Source organism: Typopeltis vanoorti, chromosome 5 (genome assembly GCF_054136105.1).
Source record: "Typopeltis vanoorti isolate ZY-2024b chromosome 5, IOZ_Tvanoo_1.0, whole genome shotgun sequence".
Classification (NCBI taxonomy): domain Eukaryota; kingdom Metazoa; phylum Arthropoda; class Arachnida; order Uropygi; family Thelyphonidae; genus Typopeltis; species Typopeltis vanoorti.
Genome location: NC_143553.1, coordinates 135,283,985 through 135,300,454, shown reverse-complemented (window position 1 = coordinate 135,300,454; position 16,470 = coordinate 135,283,985). Strand labels below are relative to the sequence as shown.

Genomic DNA, 16,470 nt, shown 5'->3' with positions numbered 1-16,470 from the left:
AAACAAAACCACACAGATGTAATTTCCACATTTCTTAGTCCTCGATGAACCCCCCCCCCCCCTCCTCCTCATAGCACAAGACAAATACGAGTTTCTATAGTGTAATTTAGAATTATATCCGTATTCATTTTCGAAATCGAGAACTTTGAAAACATCCGTCCGTTACATTTTCATTACTTTCGCCCATCTGTTTACAACGTTTCGCAGCTGTTCTACGACTTCTTTCGTCACTTAAGAGGTCAGGAATGGGAAGAAGAAGAAACTGAAACAAGAAATTTGTATGGGTACATTATTATAATCCAAGCAGGCATATGTTGCACCGCATTTCTGCGAAATATAATTATCGTAAGAGAAACTGAAAAGAAACTTCAGAATTAATGCAAATGATTTTTTTTTTTTTTGTAGCCCTCTATTAGATATTTTAACTCCAATAGTATACAGCAATATATGTAGTTTCTTTATCTAAACAATTTAAACTACTTTGAATTTTTTTCCGTTCAACATAACTACTAGCAGAATTCGTGAAGTGAAAAACGGTAGCATGGAAGGTCACCTTTAGTTGGGATGAGGATACACAACCTATGAGAACTGGCGAATTCATTTAAATCACATATCCCCTGAGCTCTTGGGAGCTCAACTATTCTTGTTCTTTTAACAAGGTGACATTTATTCCTCCGTACATCTACGGAGGAATAAATGGGCAATTTGCACAAAGAGCAAATTTTGAAAAAGCAAATTTTCTATCCACGGGTATCTCCATGGAGTCAGAAGCCTCATCGCGGGAGTCCCAAACTAACAACACAATATCTATCATACGTCATCTTGAACTCATTGACAGACGAAAACCACTTGTGACAGACGACAACTTCGTCTGTCACAACTGAATCAGGCAACGCATTCCATTCATTCACCACTCTCCAAGCGAAAAATCTACTCACACCCTTGTTAATCAATCACACTCTTACTCAATTTGCAGAGATGCCCTCTTGTTCTTCCACCACTATCCCATTGCTGAAATAGTTCCGCTGCATCAATCTTATAAAAACCTTTCAGTAACTTAAATGTTTATATCACATTCTCTTCATCGCCTATTAAACAAAATCTGTAATCCACAAACTGTGGATTACATCAATCCATCAATGTAGGGAGCATTCCTTACACCACTCACCAACTTGGTCACTCGCCTTTGAATCTTTTCTATCCTCATCTCCAAGGAATCCAGCCGATCAGACCTGAGCACAGTAATCCAGATGTGGACGTATCAAGGCCTTATAAAGAGGAATAATAACTTCTTTATCTCTGCATGTCAGTGTGTTTTTCAATAACCAAGTAATCCTATGAGTTATCTTGGACACCTTAGCAATATGCCCTCTGAACTTCAACTCTCTATCCGCTAACACCACCAAGTCCCTAGCCTCATCAATCTCTTGGAGTATAGTTCCATCAATGTGGTACACGGTTTGTAATCTGTTAATCCCAAAATGCATAACTTGATACTTTTCCACATTAAACTGATATCCATTAACTTTTCCCCATATTGCCAACTATTTAAATCATTCTTCAAGCTCTCTACATCAGCTTGATTAATTATTGCGCTACCCAACTTTGCATCATCAGCAAACCACTGAATATTTCCTATATCATTTATGTACAAATTAAACAATAACGGTCCAAGCACAGAGCCTTCAGGCACACAATGGATTACCTGCTTCATCCTGGACTCCGTTCCCCCATGCACTACTTTTTAGTATCTGTCCATGAGCCGTTCTCTTATCCACAATACCGATTCAATATCCATCCCCATTAGTTCTAATTTGAGTAACAGTATTCCATGGTGTCAAAATCCTTAGCAAAATCCACAAGTATCACTGTGCAGCCCTTGTCCAACTCAGCTGTCACTCTATTATAAAAAGTTAATAAATTACTAAGGCAGGATCGACCTTTAACAAAACCATGTTGACTCTCCTACAGGATCATTTTCATCTATCCATTCTTGAATTCTGTCTTTAACCAACTTTTCCAATACTTTTACCACCACTCCCGAGATGGTGATTGGTCTGTAATTTTCTACCGTAGTCCTAAAGCCTCCTTTATGCAAAGGAACTATTTCACCTTCTTTCCGCTCCCTAGGGACCTTACCAGAGCTCAAACTTAAGTTAAATAGCCAAGTAAGAGGGGGGGGGGCATTGAAAATTCCTTTGCATATTCACGTAATACCCGAGCTGATACCCCCATCCAAACCTACAGCAGTATTTGCATATTTAAATTCTGCAATATCCCAAGTACCTCTGATTCATTAACTTCAATTCTCATATCATTCATTGCTGTTGAAGACAGAAATATCCTTCATTCAGTCACCTCGATACCATCAGCGCCGACTAAGGTTATCCTTCCAAAGTCATTCTTCCTTTTACTTGGTACATAGCGGAAGAATTCTTTGGCATTTCCTTTGACCCCCTGATCTTTGTACTGCTCGTGAGTGTACTGATCACCTTTCTCCTTGTAAATTCTCCATAACATTTTCTTTTTTTTTGCAGATCAAGCATAATACTACTACTCATCCATCTAACGCCTACCTTATTTATCTTCCTGACCATGAGAATACATTCCGATATATTGCTTCCCTCAGATACCAGCTAATTTCATTCCATGTACTGCTAACATCTTTCCTCTGGAATTTTTTCTGCCATGGGACAGCTGTAAGATGCCCTCGAAGCTTATTATAATCATCCACCCTGTAGTTCTACATACCCCCTTCTTAAGAGAGAAATCCACAAATTTTGCACCCTCCGAAGTCAATACCGCATGATCACTCTCACCAATCGGAGGTGACGTGGACACCTGACTTATGCATCGGTCTTCTGAACCTATGACCAGATCCAACACTCTCACACCACGAGTTCCTTCAGTTATATGCTGTTTCAAGTAATTATCTCTTAGAAATGAATTCCATTTCCTTTTTGCCACGATCTTTCGTCTTTCCAATCGATATCACCATAGTTAAAATTCCCTAAAATAATCACATCACTAACCCTGCATCACCCCTTGTACCCCCCCCCCTTGCCTATAGCAGCAACCAGCTGTATATATATATTTGGTTCCGTTGGCCACTATTTCACACCAGATCGCCTCAAATAAACTACCATTCACACGTCTATCTTCTTGGTATCCTACTTTTTTTGGGCTAAAGCTATTACCAGAAGTACTCCTCCCCCGTTCTATATTCTCTATCTTCCCTAAAAATACTGTACCCATCACATTCAGTTCCAACAACCACATCTTCTGCTGACAGCCAAGTTTAACTAATGCCTATAACTTCTGGAGACATTGCACTGACTAATGCCAAAAACTCTTCCCTCTTATTTCGAATGCTTCTTGCATTAGTATACGAAAATTTTAGACACCCTTTAGTTCTTATACCAGCTTTACAACTGATATACATTCTACTAATTTCAGATTCTACTAATTGTGAATACTTATATCAGTATTCACAATAGCTCCATACAGATTTTTATCCGCTCTATTCTCCAAATTATTCCGCGATAAAGGATCGCCAAACACACATTCCCTACTCTAAACGTTTTCAATTTTAGTTTCCCTGCTTTCTCAGAAAACGGCAACTTCTTCGAACGCTTATGGCTTCCATATTCAGATGCAACCCATCTCATGCGCACGGCTTTCTTTTGCCTTCAAACACACACACTCCAGACATCAACAAATTCCGGATCTCTTTTTCTGCACATTCTTGCAATCATATCATTCAATATCATCATACTTAACTCACAATTGTCAAAACGAGGCAGCACAAACACTATCCTCCCTTTGACACTTTTCTTTCACACACACACACACACACACACACACACACACACACACACACACACACACACACACACACACACACACACACACACACACACACACACACACACACACACACACACACACACACACACAATCTATCTATCTATCTATATATACGAGGGGGGGTGTCTGGAGAGTTCTGATAAACACCTAGAACAAAAATGATATTCAAGTAACTGATATAACCACAAGAAAGACCATACTAGTGGCAGAGTTATGAAGGTAGCTATGTTCTTATAGCCGCGTACGTGGTTATATCAGTTGCCTTCATATCATTTTTGTTCTACGTGTTTATCAGAACTTTCCAGACCCCCCCCCCCGCCTCCTTGTTTTAAAAAAGTTTGATAAAAACGAATCTATTTAAGTTCTGTTCTACATCGTGATTTTAAATAATTATAATTCTTTATTTAGATACTACAGCTACACAATAAAAGATGCAAACCTCCGTAGCAGCTGAAGAACGACTGTACATTGCGCAATTCGTTTTTTTTTTTTTTTTTTTTCCGACTGGAAAAGGCCTGAGTTCGATTCTCCTCGTGAGAAGAGGAATTTTTGTGTTTTTTTTTTTTTTTTTTTTCAACTGAAGGTGAGTTAGCCGATCTCATATGGAAGTAGCGGATTTTTTTCTCCCAGAAACTCGGTTTCTCATCGTACATACAGACAAATCGACCAGAACACAACACACGCAATTTAAAAAACAAACAAATAATAATACTACTAATAATAATAAACATACTGGTGGTGGTGATGATGGCAGTAGATGGCGCTGTGTGTAGATGATGATGATGGTACACGAAGTGGTGTTCTGTGTGGCTAGTGATCAAGTGGTGGAAACCGGAAAGTAGAGAATCCCCCCCCCCCTCGATGAGTCTTTGGACTACTTGGAGATTAATGGTCATCATTATAATGCAAACTTGGTTGGGCCAATTGACATAGCGCTTTAGGTCGTAGATTCGAATCCCACTGCAGGTATGGGTGTTTCTGAATGTCTTTAGGTGGTAGATGAAATTCACCTATATATTTGTTTCATTTTCATATTGAATTATATAATATATATTTCATTTTCATTTATTAAACTCATATTCTAATTTTCGTTTGGTAAAAAAGGTGCATCGCTTTAGACGCTAAGATCTTAATGTTTACCAATCGGATGACAAACTCGTACAAGCGAATTCAGTCTCCACTACTGAATCTACATCTGCGCACAATCCATCAACTATACGCAGTTCAATCTACCGCCACTAAATAGCATTTCTGACTGTAAATTGCGTGAGTACCAGGACATTTGGATGTATGCGGGAGAAAATGCCCGAGTTTTCGGGAGAAATCTTTCAACCTCCATGTGAGACCAGTTAATTAAGGTCTTTTGCAATCAAAGGGAGCAATGTTCCGTATTTAAGCAAAATCAAAACTAGGGATTATTTACTCAATGACTATACCTTTTAAACAATTCATTATTTATTAAAATGACTATAAAATCATCTCATAATACGGAAGAATAGTCTTACACAGTATTTCAAGCTTGCTCATTTCTTCAACGTAATTTATTTGATGGTAACGTTCTAAAACGCTAAAGGCTATAATTTAGAAGTCGTGCGGTTCTCATTCTACCATGATAAATCATAAAACTTCTTAATTAGGGAGCTTCTTGATATTAAAAAGTTATGGCATTTAAAGGCAGAGATCATACAGATCAAAAATAGTCACATAAGACAATAGAACAGATGATACAGTTTAATTATTAAACTTGCATAATAAAGGTAGAAAAAAAAAATATTTCACGAACATTTAAAAGGACATTGAATTTAAAAAAGAAATTTAAAAAAAAACCGACGAAAAACTCAACTTAAATTTTATAAAGTGATGGCCAATCCTTATGTGATATGATACAAAAATATGGACTGTTACAAAGAAGGATCAAAGTAAAATACAGGCAGAACAAATGAGATTTGTGAAAACAATTAAAGGATGCACCAAATTATACCATATAAAAATGGAGACATTAGAAGAGAGCTATGCGTTTATAGTTTAAATGAAAAGTTCAAGGAACATAGAGAGAAGTGGAAAGAACATTTATGTAGAGTGGAAAGATATCGGCAACTAAACGAAGTAAATATACATCAAATGGAAAAAGAGAGAAAGGAGAACCAGTTGTAATATGAAACACTAGTGAAGCTGGAAGAGTCAAATGACTAATCCTTGGTAAGAAGAAGAAAGAGGGCTCAAATAAATGGCTAACTGGATACTATCACTTTTAAGATATTAGCAAAGTAACTAGTGTTGTATAAACATATAAGGCCACCCCTATTTATAGCATGTAATGTTTGATATAAAGAAATCTGCAGCCGTAAGCTTGGCATCACTATAACACAAATATGCACTTTTAAAACCAGTATTTCGTTAAATGTACTTCGAGTCTTGTTGGCTGAACCTGGAGTGATACTAAAGACTGCAAAAACGGGTTTATGCGATAGTCAGCTTTGTCTTGAAAGTCGGGAGCCAGAGCGAAAGCTAAGAGTATTTTTGTGTTGTTTGATACTTGTATTGATTCGGCGAACGAGATAGTTTTCATTATTATTATTTTTTTATTCTAAAATCGCTTCAGAATTATAAACGCATCAACTGATATTGAACTAAGCCTAAGAGAAAAGTTCAAGTACGTCATGAGTGTTTCTCTCACTAAATAATCGACAAAGTTGCACACCCATATGCATGGGCGAATGGACTCAGCGCACTGCACTTTCAATCCACAAAAATAAATAAATAAATAAATTGGACATGATGGTTACCACAAAAAAACATAAGCGAGCAATCCAGGCATACAGATATCAGCAGACAGTCTATAAACGCAGAAAAAAATAACGCAGAATTTCATAAATTTCCATGGAAACGATATCCAGTATTCCAAGATGATATTCCGATATAATATCAATAATGGCACAGATGGGTCTGGCACGCTTGATGACTACAAACAGCGCTATGAAGGGCTACCACATGGCAAACCCAAAATCAGGAAACGACCTTCGATTTACAGAATTTCTAAGCTAAGTCGGTTTCTCCACAAGCCGAGATTTTTGTGCGCAACTTCCGAGGTCTGGATTAAAACGATGCTTACCATGTCTCTGAAGCTTAGGAACCATTAATTTCACCACTAGTAAAGCCCCCCCCCTCGCGTACACAGCAGGTAATTATTATGAAAAATCTGTTCCCTCTTTCTTATCCGATTTGTTTATATATTTTTAATCTTTATGAGTCTCTTTTTTTCTATTTTTTCAGTAACACCTAAAGAATAGAGAAATTAGTTTTGTTTTGTTTTTAAATCTAAACACTAAAAGAATAAAAAAACGATTTTTTAACGAGTTATTAAAAATCTAACGCTTTGAACGAGAAAGATTAAACAGGATAACAGATCTGGATTGACAAGGGGGAGCGTGAATTAAACTCCATTGGGAAGACCAGAGGTGAAATAATATACGCAGACAATATCTAAAACAAAATAATAATAAAAACAATAATCATTCAAACTCGGAATATGAAATTTCGTTTATCATGTGGTGGGCGTGGCAATCATTGCAAAACAACTTCATATTTATGTATAATTTGCATCTAAAAGTGGTCGACAACTCTAATTTTATCCCAGAGTAGGCAAACGAACTCTTATGACCCATATTATCACAATCTAATAATTACATTCCCTAACAGCTATTGACAGTCCGAATACAACATCGTCTGATATATTAATAGTATACCTTCAGTTACTAAAGGAATCGATCCTCCAAAATAAAATACGAAAAAAAAAAATGTTAACCAAGTTTTCAAGTAGCTGTCTGCATTGCCGAAAAACAATGAATACGCTTCTTAAAGCAATCAATAAAATTCATCAGATCTGATGTGGTTCAGGTCAGAACAACAAACCAGTATTTTTAACTGTAGCACGGATATTCATCAAGGTCGAAACGCCTGAAGAGATGATTGTCAGGAAATATTTATTAATGCAAACTTACGATAAACGGTACCTCGTATAAGAATTAGAAAGCCATTTAAGAAGTTATTATGTGCGCAATAAAGATAACGCAAAATTTATGAAGCAGACGATAATCAAAACACAGTCTACTGTATTTGAGAAGGCGGAAACAACATAATCGTTATGGTGGCGCTTTTAAGAGCATATATTCCAACTTCCAAAAGCCGGTTCGAGTTATTATATTTACGCAAAAAAAAAATCATTATCAATACCAAAAAAATTTAGTTATGTTACCTGACTGAAGTCGCATTCAAGTTCAAGCACCTTTTCACTACCACAAATACATGTCTACTGCGCAATCGCAGAATTTCATTTTGTGTAAATATCTTTAAAAAAAAAAAGAGAGAGAGAGAGAGAGAGGTCAACTATTAAATAAAGCTGTTAACACTGACAGACCATTCACTTACACAAGAGAGCTGATGGGCCATATTTCGTCACTTGTTAAGCTGACCACTTAGAGAGCCATCAGACTAAACAGATAAATTCGGCAACATTACTTACTTGAGATCACAGATGTGAAGAGGATGTGTTTACAGACAAGTTTTACTGCACTCAGGTGAGCATTTTCCTGTCAGTCAAGTAAGGCAAAAACCGTGACGCCCACTAAAAGTATTTTGTGTCTGCACAATAGCAATGCATTGGAACATGTAGACAGCCGCTAAGCTGAACGACTGACAGGCAGGCGCTAACCTGTTACGGTTCTGTGTAGGAGTGGTATTGAGGTGCTGGAGACTTGGTCCTTTCATTATCATTGCAGCCGTTCCCCCACTAGTCCTATACCAAGGCCGGATGAAGTTACAAATCCTTCGAGAAAATTGCAGTCGACTTTTGCATTCCTTATTATCATTATAATCATAGCAACACGGAAATATTTGATAGCCATGACTTTTTTTTTTTTTTTTTTCTACTGGTATCGAATGCAAATACAGCTGATTTTTTTATATTTTTTTATTTATGATGTTGCTTCACTCTCAAATTTAATTCGGATAATTAGATGACCAAATGACATTGATTGATAAGGTGAAGATATCGATCAAGAAGGTTGTAATACAAGCGAGTACAAAGCAGCCAAAAGACAGAAGCGCGTTGCATTAATAAACAGCTTCTAAGAGACTTACATGATTGGTTGAAGTCTGATGTGTTGATTTTAGAGAAAATTCCAAACGTCAACTACTAATAATATTCTCCCTTTCCCATCAGAATTTGACGTACTTGCATAAAAGATCAGCACATCGGGGGGGGGGGGAGTAAATAAAAATAAAATAAAATAAAATAAAAGCATCCTATTGGATTCATATTAGAATGCAATATGATATTAACTGAAATAATAAAACACGTAGAAACTATCTTATGTTTTTCGCTGAAATATTTACGCTAATTATGAATGAATTAAACACATAAACTGACAATTGCACACTAAATTCAGAAGAAAAAAGGCGGGATACGTTATCTCCGCACCTGCATTTTGTTTGTTACCTGGTGCTTAATAAAATCGGTTCCGGTGAGCTAATTTCGCGACCCTTTTATTTATAATAATAACTCTGCAAGCCAACCTTGCAGATTATTGGGAATTTTATTATATATATATATATATATATATATATATATATATATTAGTTACTCCATTTTTGCCTCACCTTGGAAAATGAAATGAATAGTTCCGCCAATGACTCAATTCCCCCCCCCCAACACACAAACACATAGGAAATGCATGCAAGTTCTCTGTTTGACTTACATAGCGTTTATTATCATTATGTTTTATTTTATTTATTTATTTTACTCCGATCAAGTATTCTTGTTCTTATATAGAAATCCGACGAAATTTTTCTGTAGACTGAGTCTCTTTTTGTATTATGAAGATTCGTAAATGAAATTTAAGTTACGTGATACCAGCACAATACTTGTATTTGCTTTTAAATGGTAATGCAATATGTGCACAAATACAAGAAAAAGAATGCATACAAAATAACTCACCTTCAATCGAAGGTGAGTTAGCCGATTTCATACGGAGGTAGCAGGGTTTTTCTCCCGGAAACTCGGGTTTTTCATCCCGCATACAGACAAATCGGCCCTTCAGAACACACGCAATTTACAGACATAGAATACCAGTTGTAGTGGTGATGGAGGTGAGCGGTTGATGGAGATGATTCGTAGTAGAGGTTCGGTGTAGTGGTTGAGACAGTTGTAGGTGTCCTCCCGCGATGAGTCTTCGGACTCCTTGGAGATGTCAGGAATAATAATAATAATAATAACTCACTTAGGCTCTATAATAATAATAATAATAATAATAATAAAAACTCACCTACAGCTCCTAGGAGCTAAGTTCACATTACGGGTAAAATACCAAGAATAATGATTGGAGCTTGCTCCACCCTTTTTATGAGTTGTCTCAGTTTGCACTACCAAATGGGTCAGTTGCTGCTATCCAGGTATTTGCTTACGCTTTGGATCGCTGAACTTTATATAGTTTCTATATTCGGCACGAAACTCTTTGCGTTTCTTATTTGGCTAAGAAACAATATGGGATGTAATATCCTTAATAACTCATTTTAAAATAAGTTGGAAGAACAATAATTTACATGTAGGTGACTGACTTATTGGCTGTTCTCTATAACTAATAATAAATATTAAAAAAAGTATAATAAATAACTGTATAATACTGATGGTAGAATAATAATAAAAAAATTAAATTAAATAAATAAACAACGAAATAAAATCAGCCTCGTTTCCATTCTATATTCAGTTATAACGCGTTTACATATCGACACACACACACACACACACACACTCTCTCTCTCTCTCTCCTAGTGCAAATAATTTATTCCATTCATTGCTCTTCGACCTTTGTTAAACTTTAAATGCGGTGAATTAAAATCCTACTCCCACTTCAAGTTAGTTCACCAATAAATAATCACGGTAACCAGAAACATTTAGAGAACTAAAGAACAGAACTGCATTTTCCTGCCACAGGTGCAACTGACATTACATTCCCAAGTGCGCGTGGTTGCTTAGTAACATTAACGCACGTGCGAGAAGCGTTTTCGCTACACGAACGCTATGGAATAAAGAAAATGTAATAGAAAAATGTCATTTGATGTGCAAACGTTTTCAATGAAAGTCATAATAGACGGATAAATTCACTACAAACCCCTATATATTTCTTCTAAAGCGAATTACATGAAATGCTTTTATATATACTGTATACATATAGGACATGAAGGAAGCTTGCATGATATAAAAACATTATGAGTGCACATTTTAGTAACAGCGTATGTTTCTTAACCTGGTATTTAAAAAAAAAAAAAAAAAACTGTATACTTTTCAAGGTTCCCACATATTCATAACATCTACACGTATAAAGCCACCAAAGCGTAACTTCAAATATTCTAATTACAAAATAAACTACAAAACTTACTAAAATATGAAACAACAATAGGAATAAGAAAAAAACGCCAATTGATATATTACTATGTCGCAAGGATAAACATTTAATTTTAAGCCTTACGGGTTGGCCAACAAAAGTCGTCAAAAAGGCCTAATCTACGAAAGGTGAAAACGACAGATCAAGTAACCATTCCCGTCTAAGAATGCAAAGATAGGTTCCTGTCATAGAACGAAGTTTGCGAATATATGTCAATATTCCTTTATCTGTTTTATGACCCAATGTTCATCTAATACTATCTCAGAACAGATGCGAAGAATCGGATTACAAACATGATTCTGAATATTTATAACAATAGCATGAGGACAGTGATATTACAAACATGGATGCAAATTGTGTAGAATAGCTTAATGGCAATAATAGCAATAATTTTGAAATGTTCCACTTCGAGAGACTAATATTTTTATAATCATTCTCCTAGCCCTTCTTCCCGAATGTCATTTACGAAATGCAGATATCTCCGTTCTTTACATGGTAAAACATCCTCCTCCAAATGGTAATACATCCACATTAAACAAATACTCAGCAGACGAAGTCTCCACAAGGAAAATTCTAAGGTTTCATTGACGTTAAAAAATAAAAAATAAAATAAAATAAAGTTCTTCTCCTCCCCCATTTCACTGATTTTTTTTTTGGAAGCCTAGTACAATACCTAAATCTCATCCAGCCATGAGCTATTAAAATTATAATTTTGGATAACTGAAAAGAGAACAGAAAAACAAAGAAAGACATTTCCTGAAACCTTCTATCCATCATCAACAATCATTTTCTTCGTCCAGTATTAGACGAAGGCCTTCCCCGAAGTCCTCCATTCATTCCTATCTTGAGCTTTTCTATGCCACTGAGTTCCTGCCATCTGTTTAATCTCATCCTCCCACCGTCTCTTTGGTAGCTCTCTTTCCATCTCTAGGATACCATTCTGATATCAACTTCGTCTATTTTTGAGTGTTACTTCTTGCAATACGATCTTCTTATTGCTATTTGGATCTTTTAATGGCTGCGATAATGTCCCTCACCCTAGTCTGAGCTCTGACCCAAGTATTGCGCTTTCTGTCTAGAATGGTGGCTTTGCGCTTCGCAACCATATGCCTGGGGAAGGAGTGTCCTAGGTTCGATTCCCGTCCACGACGTGAGGAGCTTAAGGATCTTCCTCAGCCATAGCCAAGTTAGCCGGTCTTGGGCGTGGGCCGCAGGGTTTTTTCCGCCAGTTTATCTGAGGTTTTTCATCCCGCAAGCAGGCAAACCGGCCCCGTGAACACACAGGTTACAGTCATAAATACTTACGGCAAGGAAGGCAACGGGAAACCACCTTGCTCATAATCATCTCTCCCTAGAATGGTAGCATTTAGCTACCCTCCCGCGGCCGTATGGCAGATGGGAACCAGAAGTCTAGAATGGTAATACCGAGTAATGATCTTTCTTTCCATTTTCCTCTGGGTAATTCTCAATTTGTTGGTCAAATTATTAGCGAAAGTCCATGTTTCACTTCCACATATCATAACCAGAAGTATACAACTGTCGAATATTTTTCTTTTAAGGTAGAGTGGGATGTTTCCTTGGAGTACCTCACAGTGTTTTCCAAAGGCTATCCAACGAAGTTAGGATTTTACGAATAATTTCTTTTTTTACAGTCACCCTCTAGTGTGATCTTTTGTCCTACGTAAACATAGGAGGTTACTATATCAATTTCGTGGTGTTTCATTTGTACTGGCTTTTAGGTAATGTATTTATTATACATTTCTGTTTTCTCCTTGTTTATATTTAATCATTTCTTTTTACTTTCTGCATTCAATTCAGTGATCATTTGTTGATGTTCTTCTGCAGAGTTTCCTAAAAAGAATAATGTCATCAGCAAATTGTAGGTGATTTAGTTCTTTCTCTCATTTCCCCAAATTCCTCTATTTTTCCAATCCAGGTTTTAAAAATTTTCTTCCAGGGCTATATATATATATATATATTATACACACACATATATGACTATGTATATCAATGCAAGTTTTTTTTCCATTCCTAGATTTTTAAGGGCTTCGAAAATAGCAAATGTTGACACCTTCTATTACTATTATCATTATTTACAAACACCTTCTGAAGTCAAAAACTTATCGAGCGTATGTGACTCAAATGAATCATGTCATCCGTAAAAGTATCCTATTGACAGTTCAGCTGACGACAGAACACCCAACTCGTCTTTTCATTCGACTAAGCTTGCGATGTTCATATAACCCAAGCTACGTGATCTTCCATAATCAGTGCTTTAAACACTGATATACTGCTATATTTCAGTAGGGTGAGAATACCCTTGTCAACTTCAATGCCAATATACAATCTTATCTCATATACAAAAAAGACTGAACTTTACTTCACTTCCCCCCTCATATTTGCTAACACCAGGATCTTCACGCAAAATCAGCTATCTTTTCTTGGACTAAACCAGTTTCCCAACGTTTTTTGGATCATTCCCCACCTCAACGCCTCAAAGATTTTGATGTCCCCCTCGCCGACAATGGTGAGTGTTTTGAATATATCAGTGATGAGGTGACGAATGCAACATCGTTTTCTAATTTCCCCCCAAAATATATTCAATTCCCCCCCCTCCCCCTGTGGGGCGTACGCCCCACGTTGAGAAACACTGGACTAAACTTACATCTCTAGCTTCTCCAGCTCTGGCATAAGCACATCACTTCCATAACCTCTCATGCATTATAAAGCAATCAATAAATAAACATAGGTGTGCTTTTTCGCTTCTGACATGATTTCTAACCAATACAATTCCTAATCCTGTATAAGTCGCAAATCCGCCTTGACTTTAGCATATCGTTCCCGCATATGGAGATTGTGCAGCAAAAACTTCTCTAATAATATTTGGCACTATACAGAAGAGGGCGATTCGGGTAACGGATGACTCGTCTTTCTCACACTAGCTCCAGTCACTATCTCATAGAGGTACTGTTTTCTCTTTGTGCCTCTTCTACAGATATTTCATGGATGCTGTTCTCACGAACTGGCTGATAACAATCTTCCACTTTCTTTCAAACCTATTCACATACGAGCAGGTGCTGATCAACAATTCGCTGTCCAACTCCAAAGATATTGGACCAACTTCTCATCCTTCTCCTCTTTCATGCCTTCTACCGCTATGCGCTAAACACTCTATCCCATACATACACAATGTTTCCTAAGGATTCTAACTTCCGTCGACTTTATATATATAGTTTGTCGGTGTCGATAGAGCGGCAACAATTGTTCCCAGGGACAAAATTACAATTCGATTGGAATTCCTGGAAGATACGAAAGTAAGAATAGCTCGTGAAATAATAGGATGCTTGAAAATGCGTCCAAATGATTTTGTTTATGAGAGAACGCATCCGCATTTACGAGTAAAGTAGGAAAAATAACTGAATTGAAAGACAGAATTATACTGGGATGGGTTGTTTGGGATTGAGGTAAGTAAGGTGTTCTTTTGGCCAGTTTAGCTGCTATTGAGGATGAAAACCTGAGTAGTCTCAAGGAAACCTCCTTCCATCCCAGTATGAGATGGCTGACTAAAACTAAAACTGGGAGGGGGGGGGGGGAATAAAAAACATAAAAGTTCGCGTCGTAAGAAGAAATTTGAACTTTACTGACTGAATTCCATAAGCGATGTCAGAATTTAGTTTACTTGATTGCGAAATATTTAAAACACTCCATACCTCAGAATAAAAAAAAAAACCACTGTATACAGAAGAAAGGATTAGAACAGTTTGATTTTAAAATCAATGTTACTGTATATGAATTATTGTCATTTTAAACAACAAGTGTAACCTGACCACAAATTTCTTTTTTTTTTTTTTTTTTTTTTTTTGCCACGGAAGATAGCTATTGTTTTAATGTTAAATATCACTCTCAGTCGCAGGATGCTGCTCATTCTAAGTCTGATTAATTAAAGTGCCAAAGAAAGTTCTGCTTGTCGCTAAATATGACACGATTTCCCCCATGTCTACAAATGAGATGACACCATAATAAAATGATAGTCAACATTACGATTTTTCAAATAAAACTGTGAATATCTTGTAAAGCAGATCTAAAAGGAATTTAACTGAAGGGATTAAATTTTATTAATGGCTTATTTTTAAGTGTGAAAGGGCAATTTAAAACCGTGCCCACGAACTGGACAAAGTATAGTCATTCTATATTAAATTTCGTCTACTTTATTTACTTCTATATTTTATTTACTTTTATCTACTTATTTATTAAACATTTATCTAGTCTAGAAATTATTATATTAAGATGAATACTTGCGTTTGAGCAATACAGATGGAAATTATATACTGTATATATAAATCTTCTAAATTATAAAACAAAATTTGAATACAATTCCAAAACACTGAAACAATAACTTTATGTTTCTTACATACAGTAGTTTAGTAATAAAACCGAAGACGAAAAGATGGCGCTACTTGCAATTGACGAATTGAATTACAATAAATAAAAATATGGAACCTCACGATTTAAGAAATGTGGTTAAAGGAAATAAATAAGCTTACCATTCGTCTCATTTTGAGTGAGACAGTCTCCTTTTCGAGGTCTTGTCCTGGATAGTTCGTAGTTTACTATCGAGAGTGATATACGAGTAGGTTTCCGTGTAGAGTCGATCTTTAATTGGAACCAGTGTTTTCAATGCACGTTGCCATAAAAGAAAATGCAACTTTGTGTAGAATGTACGGAAGTATGGAGCTGTAAATGTCGATTTGCATTTCATATATTTTATGGCAAAATTCTACCACATCAAACCAAGCACTGTATAATGATAAATATCAATAGTTAAAAGTCATTTTATTTTGTTTATAATATATAATATATATATATATATATATATAAACATTTTTATGCTATTTGTTTATATAACAGAATTATTGTTCTCAAGTGCCGATTTGTTTAAAAACGCTGTACGTGCTTTTAAACAAATAATCGCTAACATTTACTTATCTTTAACATAAATCTCTTATTTTAAATATTTCTTCTTATTTATTTGTTTTTATTTATTATTATGGGCCTTCCATCAGGCTCCTCAAGGACTCACTTTAGTGAGCACGGGCGTGACAAACCCGAGGTACCTGAGGCTGGACCATGCCTTACTTCATGTATATTACATGAAGTAAGG

At 36.2% G+C, this 16,470-nt stretch overlaps 1 protein-coding gene across 1 annotated transcript in view; it reads right to left on the bottom strand.

Annotated features, from left to right (window-relative positions):
* The window catches only part of LOC150106840 (fibroblast growth factor receptor-like 1), an 85,747-nt gene extending 69,749 nt beyond the window's left edge, over nt 1–15,998 (bottom strand). Inside the window, exon 1 of the mRNA XM_090392750.1 lies at nt 15,854–15,998. The gene's annotated coding sequence lies outside the window, so the exon portion shown is untranslated. The remainder of the gene's footprint in view (nt 1–15,853) is intronic.
* Nucleotides 15,999–16,470: the final 472 nt, after the last annotated feature.